We start from the raw sequence: 12,426 nt of genomic DNA, 5'->3' as shown, positions 1-12,426 counted from the left end.
CAACGAGTTGTCCGATTCATCTGAAAATTTCCAGGCAGATAGATTTTGACCTGATAAACAATTCTACCCCATGTCAGATTTGCTCTAAATGCTTTGGTTTTTGAGTTATAAGCCAAAAACTGCATTTTACCCCTATGTTCTATTTTTAGCCATGGCGGCCATCTTGGTTGGTTTGCCGGGTCACGCCACACATTTTTTAAACTAGATACCCCAATGATGATTGTGGCCAAGTTTGGTTAAATTTGGCCCAGTAGTTTCAGAGGAGAAGATTTTTGTAAAAGTTAACGACGACGGACGACGACGACGGACGACGACGACGGACGCCAAGTGATGGGAAAAGCTCACTTGGCCCTTTGGGCCAGGTGAGCTAAAAAAGCAAACAATTTCAATCTAAGTAGCTAGCACTTTTTGTCAGTTCATGATCTTTAATTAGACAAAGATTTTTTTTTTAGGGTAGATCAAATTTGATAGATGAGGACATAAACCATTTTATTTTCAAATCATATTAACAATATTTGGGAAAAATTACCTTTATTTTATGGTACTTTAAAGTGGCGGCCCAGAACTTTTCATAAGGGGGGCTTGCTGACAGACCTAAGACTCAGGGGGCCTGCTAGGTATGAAAAACACTTAAGCAGACATCTATATTTAAATGGCCATATATATATTTGTTCATATTGTTGCATTACTGCTATGTAAATTTTCTGATATTTTTCATACAATGTCAGTTCATAAAATAAAATTGAGAATGGAAATGTTTACTAAAAACTGATGATTTCAATTTTTTTTAAGTCAATTGTTAAATCAATTGTAAAATATCAAAATAGGTTTATAACCCTTGGCTTAATAGAGAAGAGATGCTTGTACACATTGCTTTATCTTTAAGTAACAAAACATTGTCTTCTCAACCATAAGTAGAATTTCCTTATAGCTGAAAATATCAACCAAGTACATTATCAATGGTACGAGATGCCTGCCTGAGGGAGAATAGTTTGTTTTTTAAAATAAAACACAATTACTATTCCTTTCCGTAGCCTGTCTGCTTTTCAATAAACTATCAATATTAATGATATGCATACTAATGATTCTATAATACTTCAGTATGCTGCTGGCAGGTAAGGATAATAATTAGAGTAGGAAGCTGACGGCAGCTCTATCCTGATTTCTGGCACAATCAAATAACGGTCAGGTGTGAAGGGTATTGGTTTATCATTTAATTAACAGGTAAACAGATATTGGATTGAATGCTCGTAATGTTACCTGACTCAGGCGTTAAAACATTTACTAAGCTCTAAAAGAGATGTCATGCATTCTGATTTCTGCTCTCTATAGAACATCATGCAAATCACTAGAGATTTGTGGAGTTTTTATTACAAACGAAGGGAATGCAGAGAATTTTTGAATTATTTAAGAGAATACTTTTCTTTGTGAGAGATTTGACTAGATTTATCAAAGTTGGGGTGTTTGTACTGGACCATCTGAATGTGAACGATATTTTCTGTGTCCAGTCCTTTAAGTCATGTGTCAAATAATTAACAACATTAAGACATATAAAGTCCCGTTATTTGTAACTTTAAGACACAAGTCCTATTATTCACAACTTGAAGACATGTGTCCCATTATTTGCAAACTTTCAGACATATAATGTCTTATATTTGTAATATGTAAATGTCTTTTGCTTGAAATGTGCAAATATCTTCTATACTATTAAACGAGAAGACCTCATTTTGTGTGTCGCTTCTCTTCCTTCCACAATAAATCAATCATCATGCCTCTGTGTCCTATAGGTAACATGCATAGTGGCATTTGTCATCCATTCTTATGATTATTCAGATTGAGTTATTTTGGGAGAAAAACGACAAAAAAGGAGTCCGGATATGATTCCGTCATTAGACTGAATTTTAGTCATAGATAAGACTTCCGGTTTGAAACAACCAATAATATGATAGATAACAAAAATGAAAAATAAATAAGCCAATCAGAGTGTTCTCAATATCATGGTGTTTAGATCGCAAGAACCACAACTATTATACCTCCTTATAGAAGACAATTATTTTTCGCGTTTATCTACATGGAAACTACGATTATACTACTTCAATATATATAGAGACTCTCTGTATTCTGTCTACTGTTTTCTTTGAAATGTTAACGTTTACTATCTAAGGGGTCATACCAGTTGCATATATATATTAAAATTTGTAAAACATGTGACACAAGTACAACCAATCGTATGATAGATAACAAAAATGAAAAATAAATAATCCATTCCGAGCGTTCTCCATATCATGGTGTTTAGATAGCAAGAACCACAATTATTATACCTCCTTAGAGAGTAGAATTATTTTTGGCGTTTATCTACATGTAAACTACGATTATACTACTTCAATATATAGCTAGAGACTCTCTGTATTCTGTCAGGGACTTTCTATGTTAGTATAGAAAGTCCCTGATTCTGTCTACTGTTTTCTATGAAATGTTTACTATTTAAGGGGTCATACCACTTGCACCTATACTATCAAACGAGAAGACCTCATTTTTTGTGTCGCTTCTCTTCTTTCCACAATAAATTAATCATCATGCCTCTGTGTCCTATAGGTACAGTGCATAGTTGCATTTGTCATCCATTCTTAAGATTATACAGATTGAGCTATTTTGGAAGAAAAACAAGCAAAAAGGCATCCGGATATTGTTTCCGTCTTTGGACAAAATTTTAAGTCAGACCAGACTTCCGGATGGCGTTTTCTGTTTACAGTGAACATACATATGCTACGAATAAAGTGTATTTGCTATCTGCTTTCATTTCAAAGTAAATACGACTAAAGTGTATTTGCTATCTGCTATCATTTCAAAGTAAATACGACTAAAGTGTATTTGCTATCTGCTATCATTTTCAAGTTAATTATCCGCGGCAGTTACAGCGTAACACGTGAAAGTCAAAGTATCGTGCCGTGAAAACGGTAAATGAAGTCTAGCGGGACATGGGAAATTATAGACATAATATGACATTTGGCAAGTCTATTTTAATTATTTTCTGGGTCGTAGGAAGGCGTCCCAGAAAAAAATTAAAATAGCCTTGCCAGACGTCATAATTATTTGGACTAGGGAAATTACAAGAAAGGAGAATGGCTTACGTACATAGTGTAAGTGGGATCCGGGATGCCCCCCCCCCCCCCCCCCAATGAGTCAGAGACCCCTGCCATAGGAATGAATGAACATAATATACAGATAAGCGTCTGGCAAGGCTATTTTAATTTTTTTTCTGGGTCGTAGGAAGGTGTCCCAGAAAAAAAATTAAAATAGCCTTGCCACTGAGACGTCATGATTATTTGGACTAGGGAAATTACAAAAAAGAATGGCTTACGTACATAGTGTAAGTGGGATCCGGGATCGACTCCCCCCCCCCCCAAAAAAAAATAAATATGTCAGAGACCCCTGTTATAGGAATGATGATGAACATAATATAACGATAAGCGCTAAAATTAGTCCGGTGTTAGTGAAATTGATAAAAAAAAAAAAAAAGTGGGAACATTGGAGAGAAGGAGGAGCCGGGCAAGAAAAACAATTGTCCTGTCCCAAAGTGCCTATGACTTGATACCTTTTCTGAAGTTATCCAGTCATAAAATCTTTTACAAAAAATCATTGATTTATAAACTGAGAATTGATAGTAAAGAGCAAATACCCTTTATTTATAGTAATGCATGTTCATAATATACTAAATGTATGTCCATATAGTCCGGCGGCTTTGTGAAAAATTGTGCACATCCTGCTACAAGCATGAAATTTGGCATAGACCTTCCTCAACTATTACTCTTTTATTTCAGATAGGGAGGCATTTGAAAAAAATGTCTTACTTCCGGTCAAATCCAAAATGGCGGACATCATACTTAAATCAGCCCAATATCGAAGGATAGCGTGTAAAAATGTGTTCTTATCATGGTACTATCATAATATTTGGTACAGACCTTTGATTTTTACTACTTTTGGATAAATTAAATAGATTAGATGTCTTCAGAAACCCCACTTCCGGTTAAAATCCAACATGGCGGACATTGTACTTAAATAATCTTATTTTTTAGGGAGGGTAATTGAAATGTGTTTTAACGTATTGCTACTACCATTAAATTGTGTAGGAACCTTTCTTTGGTGCCTCTGGTGGATACAATATATAAGACATATGTCTTAAAAACCCTCACTTCCGGTAATATCCAAAATGGCGGACATAGAAATATCAATTTTTTTTTCAAATTTTCAACTTTTTTCAAAATGTAAAGAAAATTATTTTATTTTGTGCTGGTCATTAATCTTTTGGCTTAAAGTTATCCCCAAAACCACTTATTCTAGCATGTTGTAAATGTTTAGATATAAAGTTGACACTTCCGGTAAAAATATGACGTAAATATCAAAGATGAGTCCTCAATCTATTTCTTCGATGTAGAGTTTTGGATAGATTGATTAAAACAAAATAAAATCACTATAGTACTAAAAAAATTACTACTATTTGGCCAAGAATACATGTTTATTCTCACAGTCACTACCACATGCACAAAAGGCAGTGCACGGGAGACCCGATTTTCCACATTAAAAATAACCGCGGCATCCTTTCTTACATCCATAATGTACAAGCTTCTGAAAAAATGATGAGGTTTCAGAAAGAGTTTTTGTTAAAAGAGACCCTCTTTGTCCCTTCGCAATCCATTAGTGACTAGACTAGGTACCATAAGAGTCATTCCCAAGTTCGTCTCACTAAACACCTGCATTAGTATATTGCATGATTTACATGCTTGAAAAGACTAGACCAAGTCGTGGGAATAGCCTCACTTATAATGAGCTTTCCCTTTTGTGCAAAAAATGACTTTCTTGCTTCGTTAATCATGTTAGCTCCATCTGATAAGTTTGTGCGATCTTACAGTAAAACCCCGGTGATTTAGGCTGATCAATCATCATTCTTTATGTTAAAGTCACATCTTCAAATACCATCAATGTCTCCCACGCAGTCTTTTTTTCCTTTTCAAGCAAAGAGAGAACCGTATCACAACCGGTAAAGGTATGGGTCAGAAATAAGTGTGCGAGATCACTCATTGCCTAGTGCATTTGAAAGGCCATTGATAGATATTAATCCAAAGATTTTTGCCTCCCCAAACACAATCCATAGTTTGTCTGCCCCTATGTCACGGAATAGCGAAATAGTATTGACAGCATCATCAGTGAATGTTAATCATGACTCGTTTAAGTTCGTGTTTCACTGCATCAGACACATGCACCATGATTTAAGTGTCAGTCTCTTTATGTGAACATGGTGCTATTAAGGTAAGGACATAATACCCAATCATCATACTCGTTAGGAAACACCTTGAAACTGTAACAACAGTGGATGTAGTGTCGGTTGTGAACATAGACAATACTGGTAGTTTGAAAGCTGCCAAAAGAAGCAAGAGCAACATTTAGGGGAAAGGGAATACACAGACGAATCCAGGATTAAAAACATCCTCAAAATTGGCAAAGTTTTCTGAGAGATGACGACAGTAAGAAAGAACTTTTAAGTTTTCATTCACAGCAGCTTTTTCAATACAATTTTGAGTACAAGGTTGTTGAAGCAACAAATGCTCAGGATGTTCAGTGTTATCCACCACTTGATGATGTTTCAAGTTTAGCACCATGTTTACACGAAGAGGCTGACACTAGAATCAAGATCGATGTGTCTGATGCAGTGAAACACAGACTTAACTGAGTCTTGACTCAAACAGTCGATACTGATGTCATTGCTGTTTCGCTATTCCGTGACATAGGGGCAGACAAACTTTGGTTTGCATTTGGAAGGGGAAAAAGTATAAGATATATATCAATCAATGACCTTTCAAATGCACTAGGCATTAAAAGATAACACGTTTGCTGGAAAAGGAACTGCGTTGGTGACATTAATAGAGTTTGAAGATGTGACTATAGCATTTAGAATGATGATTGACCAGCCAACATCACCAGATGGATTTGATTAGTTTAATGTCATTGAAAACGATACGTGGTTTTGTTGTAAGATCGAAAAAAAGAAACAGATTGGGTTAACAAGGCAAGAAAATATGTGTTTTTGGAATTTATGGATGTGAGAAACAATACCACAGTCTTTTAAATGTTGGAAATCAGCTCTACGATTGTGAAGTGCGGCCTAACGAGTATGCTGATTGGGTATTATGTCCTTACCTTAATAAAATACCTTGAAACTGAAATACGAGTGGATGAAGTCCTGGATGCGTATGGTAGTTATAGCAACAAATGGTCAGGATATTCTATCTTATTCACCACGTGATGTATTTCAAGTTCAGCACCAAGTTCACAATTAGAGGCAGACACTAAAATCATGGTGCATGTGTCTGATGCAGTGAAACACGAACTTAAACGAGTCATGATTCGAACAGTCGTTAATGATGATGCTGTCACTACTGTTTCGCTATTCCGTCACATAGGGGTAGACGAACTATGGATTGTGTTTGGGAGGGCAAAAGACTTTGGATTAATATCTCTCAATGGCCTTTCAAATGCACTAGGCAATGAGTGATCTGAGTGATCTTATTGTTATCCATGCCTTTACCTGTTGTGATATGGTTCTCTCTTTGCTTGAAAGGGAAAAAAAGACTATGTGGGAGACATTGATTGCATTTGAAGATGTGACTTTAACAAAAAGAATGATGATTAATCAGACTAAAACACCGGGGTTTTACTGCAAGATCACACAAACTTAACAGATGGGTATAACATGGTTAACGAAGCAAGAAAATAACTATTTGCGCAAAAGGGAAGGCTTTTTGAGGCTATTCCCTCATATTGGTCTTGTCTTTTCAAGCATGTAAATCATGCAATATACTTAGGTAGGTGTTTAGGGAGACGAGCTTGGGATTGGCTCTTATGCTACCAACTCCAGGCGGGGATAAAGAGGATAACTTTTTAAAAACTCTTTTTGAGGCCTCATCATTTTGTCAGAAGCTTGTACATTGTGGATGTAAGAAAGGATACCGCGGTCATTTTTAATGTGGAAAATCGGGTATCCCGTGCACTGCGATGTATGCATGTCATGGTGACTGTGAATAAACATGTGAGACGAACTTGGGAATGACTCTTATGCTACCTAGTTTAGTCACTAATGGATTGCGAAGGGACAAAGAGGGTCTCTTTTAACAAAAACTCTTTCTGAAACCTCATCATTTTTTCAGAAGCTTGTACATTATGGATGTAAGAAAGGATGCCGCAGTTATTTTTAATGTGAAAAATCGGGTCTCCCTTGTACTGCCTTTTGTGCATGTGGTGGTGACTGTGAATAAACATGTATTCTTGGCCAAATAGTAGTAATTTTAAATATTTTTTAGTACTATAGTGATTTTATTTTGTTTTAATCAATCTATCCAAAACTCTATACGAAGAAATAGATTGAGGACTCATCTTTGAAATTTACGTCATATTTTACCGGAAGTGTGAACTTTATATCTAAACATTTACAACATGCTAGAATAAGTGGTTTTGGGGATAACTTTAAGCCAAAAGTTTAATGACCAGCACAAAATAAAATCATTTTCTTTACATTTTGAAAAAAGTTGAAAATTTGAAAAAAAAATTGATATTTCTATGTCCGCCATTTTGGATATTACCGGAAGTAAGGGTTTTAAAGACGTATGTCTTATACATTGTATTCATCAGAAGCACCAAAGAAAGGTTCCTACACAATGTAATGATAGTAGCAATACGTTAAAACACATTTCAATTACCCAATCTAAAAAATAGGCTTATTTAAGTACAATGTCCGGCATGTTGGATTTTAACCGGAAGTGGGGTTTCTGAAGACACCTAATCTATTTAATTTATCCAAAAGTAGTAAAAAAACAAAGGTCTGTACCAAATATTATGATAGTAGCATGATAATAACACATGTTTACACGCTAGCCTTCGATATTGGACTGATTTAAGTATGACGTCCGCCATTTTGGATTTTACCGGAAGTGAGACATTTTTTTCAAATGCCTCCCTATCTGAAATAAAAGAGTAATAGTTGAGGAAGGTCTATGCCAAATTTCATGCTTGTAGCAGGATGTGCACAATTCGTCTGAAATATGCTTGTAGCCGCCGGACTAATATTGAAATTAATAGAAAACAAAAAAATTGGGAAATTGGAGAAAAAAAAGGAGGAGGGGGACAATAACAATTGTCCTATCCCCAAGCACCTATGACTTTTGATACCTTTCCTTAAATTTTTCAGTCACAAAATCTTTTACAAAATTCTTCCTACAACAGTTTACATACTTTCAACCACGCTCTGAATGCCCCCGATTTCGCAGGTGTGTTCTAGTGTGCTTGAAAGAGGGGAATGTCATGTGCAAAATAATGTTTGCATATCTTATGCTTAACAAATGGTTAATGTCTGCTTGCGCTAACAAGAGGGTATTTCTAGTGCTAAAAATGTAAGAATGTCATTGCCTGATATTTGTGAGTGTCTTCGGCTTTATATGTGTAAATGACTTGTACTTAAAATGTGGGAATGTTGTGTGCTTCTATATGAGTAAATGCCTTCAGGTTTTGAAATGTGTAAAATTCTTATGTTTGTGCTTAATGTGTAGGCATCTTGGGCTTTATTTGTTTGTTTGTCTTGTGCTTAATATTTGGTATCTTGGGCTTAATTTGTGTGTTAATATTGTCCTAAGAATGTGTCAATGTGGTTAAAATGAGTAAAGGCTTGAAATATGTAAATGACTTGTACTTAATAAAATTGAGAAAGGAAATGGGGAATGTTTCAAAGAGACAACAACCTGACCATAGAACAGACAACATGCATTTTGTGCCAAACCTATTTGCATGGCTTGTGCTTAAAATAAGTGTATTCCTTGTGCTATGAAAGTGAAGGTCTAGTGCTTTATATAATAACAATTTTCCTTGTGTCCTGAGTCTGAAATGAGATACTGCAAAAACAATACACCTGGGAAATGTAGATACTGTATGTCAAGTTATAGCAAGTTACGTATGTGAAGGTATAATTCATTTCAATTTACCTTTTGATCCTGTTACAAGTACTACTGAATGTCATGACAAGTGATATATATACTAGTCTAAGATTTTCCTTAGAGAACCATCAAATTTTCAAATTCAACTTGTCAGATAATATAAAAAAACAGATCAATTTCTAACCCATGTCTTAATGCTGCAATAATTAATCTGAAAAAGGGAGATAATTTGTTAAAGTTCTATAAAGGTTATGAGCTTATTTTTTTCTTTTGACTGACCATTACTTAAAGGTACAATTATATCATCAGTATGTGAGACGGGAGACATTGATATATACCCAATACAAATACAATACACTCCACAGGGAAATTTCCACTTTACTTAATCCTAGAAAATGTTAAGATGAAAAGAATGGGACTATTTCCGTTTCACTGAAACCTTTGTCGAACACAGTGACATCCTAATGGTATAAATGATGAATTAACTGCCGGTATCGAAGCTTAGAGACATTGCAGCATGAGGCTAAGGTGCTAATTTTCTACAATAATTTCTCCAGTAACAAATATGGTAGAAATCCTGAAGCATCAATTTAAAAACTTTCTTGTAAAATGAAAGTGTAAATTGGATTTTGAATTGATGGTATTGCTAAAACCTAGCGATGGAAGTTTCAATTGAATTAGAATCATTTTCTCTTTTTTTTCTCAGTGATTTATGAATGCAGCAATCTCCTGTCATTTAAAATGTGACTTTAACACTGCACTCAAAATGAGGGTCGTAAACTCAATTTTGTAAGTATTAGGTATTAGTTTATTTATATTCAGATTTCCAATCATGTTAACTCTATAAAACTTGCATATTAAACTTAAATCTGAGCAAACTATTACATCATCAAAATATCTTCATATTTTTTTTTTTTGTACTTACTGTAGGATGTAAAACAAGTCCAAACCAAACATCAAAGTAAAATCATTATGTGAATTTTTAGTTTAAATCAAACATTATGCAGCAGTTAATTTTGCCTAAAACCTGTAACAGCTACAAATAGATTCTTCCACTGCATCAAGTGCAATATGATATGTCTCCATTCGGTCCAGTTAAATGCGAGGGTATTATATATTTAGAATTTAAATGTCGAGAGTGTATAAATATCATATTGCAGGAGATTTTGGTGTAAGAATGCGTTTCTTTTATGATTTTTAGACGAAAATGTAGACAAACTTAATCTTTTTTTCCCCAATGCTCTGCAAAAAGATGTGTTCTTCCTTTATGTAACTTCATCAGGAATGGTTCCTATTTTTGTGACGTCATCAAAATGGACTTCACAGGAAAGCTAAAAAATTTGATGATAAAAAATCAAATCTTACAGTTCTTCAAAATGTTTTACTTGTCTAAGTACACTACATATTAATTCATCATTTAAGAAATTAACTTCAGGCTAATTTAAAATTTATGTATCCTGTAGATTTTACAAGTTTTAGTCTTAAGAACTAATTAATGAAGCATGAAATATAGTTCACAGAGACATTGGTTTTTAATGGTATGCTGGTATAAAAGAATAAAGATGTTAGAACCATCAGTGAAATTATTACAATATATCATGGATGTATACCAAACGTACTCTTTCATTTGTATAAAGACTGTCTGTATCATTTGTGTAAAGACTGTCTGTATCGTTAATGCTACAAAATATATACATTAAAACAGAAAGTCTGACAACCACAAACAGTGCACAAAGGTCCAAAAGACATATTGGAAAATTTGTAAACTACTATAAATAGGATTTTATTCTGACAATCTTAAAGATGAAGAAGACCATACTTGGTAATTTAAAAATCTATAAATAAAGAATTAATCTACCAGGGACAAATTACACCTACGATTCTATCCTATTGAATGTCTATGTAATCAACTGATACTTGGCATACTAGCGATATAAGAAATTAAACAAAATCTTGAAAATATTTCTAATCTCTCTGGGTCAACAATATATAGGTTGGGAATCCATACTTTGTGTTTCTTGTGTGCTTAAAAAATAATTAAAAGAATAATCTTGTCAACTGCGTTTATGTTAGAAGGAGTTGTGTTACACTTCCCATTTAAGGACAGTTTGAAGCATATCCAGTCAACTTATTAAATAATTGCCTAAGGGCAGTAACTCCTGTAAGATAAATTCATGGATTCAGTCATATTGCTAGATATGATTAATATTAACAGTATGTTCTCTATTCATAAAATACATTTCTTTTATTGGTTACAGGATGAATCACCTGATTTGGTCATATGATTCCAATTTATATTAGAGTAACCCAAAAATAGATTTTTTTTTATATCCATCCACCAAAAAATCAACAGTATTATTCATTGTGTGTACTTGTTGCAAACATTAAAAGTTTATAATCTGATGTTCAGAAGTTGTCGTTTGTTTATGTGGTTCATAAGTGTTTCTCGTTTCTTGTTATTTTTATATAGATTAGACCGTTGGTTTTCCCGTTTGAACGGTTTTACACTAGTAATTTTGTGGGACCCTTTATAGCTTGCTGTTGGTGTGAGCCAAGGCTCCATGTTGAAGACCGTACCTCGACCTATTATGGTTTACTTTTATAAATTGTGACTTGGATGGAGAGTAATGTCTAATTGGCACTCATACCACATCTTCATATATCTATAAACATCGGGGGAAAAAATATTTGAAAAAAAAAATTATATGTTGAAAACATGAATTATTAATATAAATATCCATAATCAATTATTATCCAATATTATATAACAGTTATTTAAAATTGATATGAGCTATTATTCTCTTTGAAATTAACTTCTTCATTTTATACAATTGATTCTGATGTTACATGATACTGCTTTCAAATCACTAAACAATTTCTGCTTAAGTTTTGTGTTTCAGTTTCAACATGTTAACAAAACATGTATAATCATTATTAAGACATGTTAGAATACAAGAAACAAATGTTGATTTAAGCACATGACATTCACATATTTCAAGCACATGACATTCACACATTTCAAGCACATGACATTTACCGTACACATATGAAACACATGACATTCACACATTTCAAGCACCACATGAAATTCAAACATTTCAAGCACCACATGAAATTCACACATTTCAAGCACATGACATTCACACATTTCAAGCACCACATGACATTCACACATTTCAAGGACATGACTAAAAATTTCAAGCACATGACATTCACACATTTCAAGGACATGACTAAAAATTTCAAGCACATGACATTCACACATTTCAAGCACATGACATTCACACATTTCAAGCTACAGACATTCACATCAAGAACAAAGACACTTTAGCATGTGCAGATTTTGACGCTATAATTGTATCTTCTCCAGTTTTTTAATGTTATCTCTCTCATCAGTCTTTTTCACATCACAATAAGAACTGGGTTCTCAGTTTGAACATTGTCTCAA

The 12,426-nt window shown here is 34.1% G+C and overlaps 1 protein-coding gene across 11 annotated transcripts in view; it reads right to left on the bottom strand.

Annotated features, from left to right (window-relative positions):
- LOC143048112 (dorsal-ventral patterning tolloid-like protein 1) overlaps window positions 1-12,426 on the bottom strand; it is a 153,512-nt gene that overhangs the window by 57,026 nt on the left and 84,060 nt on the right. Inside the window, exon 1 of one of the 11 annotated variants that reach the window (XM_076221586.1) lies at window positions 1,722-1,822. The exons of the other annotated variants lie outside the window; for them this stretch is intronic. The gene's annotated coding sequence lies outside the window, so the exon portion shown is untranslated. Of the gene's footprint in view, window positions 1-1,721; window positions 1,823-12,426 lie in introns of those variants that run through there. 11 annotated transcript variants of the gene reach the window in all.

Source organism: Mytilus galloprovincialis, chromosome 10 (assembly GCF_965363235.1).
Source record: "Mytilus galloprovincialis chromosome 10, xbMytGall1.hap1.1, whole genome shotgun sequence".
Classification (NCBI taxonomy): Eukaryota; Metazoa; Mollusca; class Bivalvia; order Mytilida; family Mytilidae; genus Mytilus; species Mytilus galloprovincialis.
Note: the sequence above shows the minus strand (reverse complement) of the source record. Positions and strands in the feature narration are given on the sequence as shown.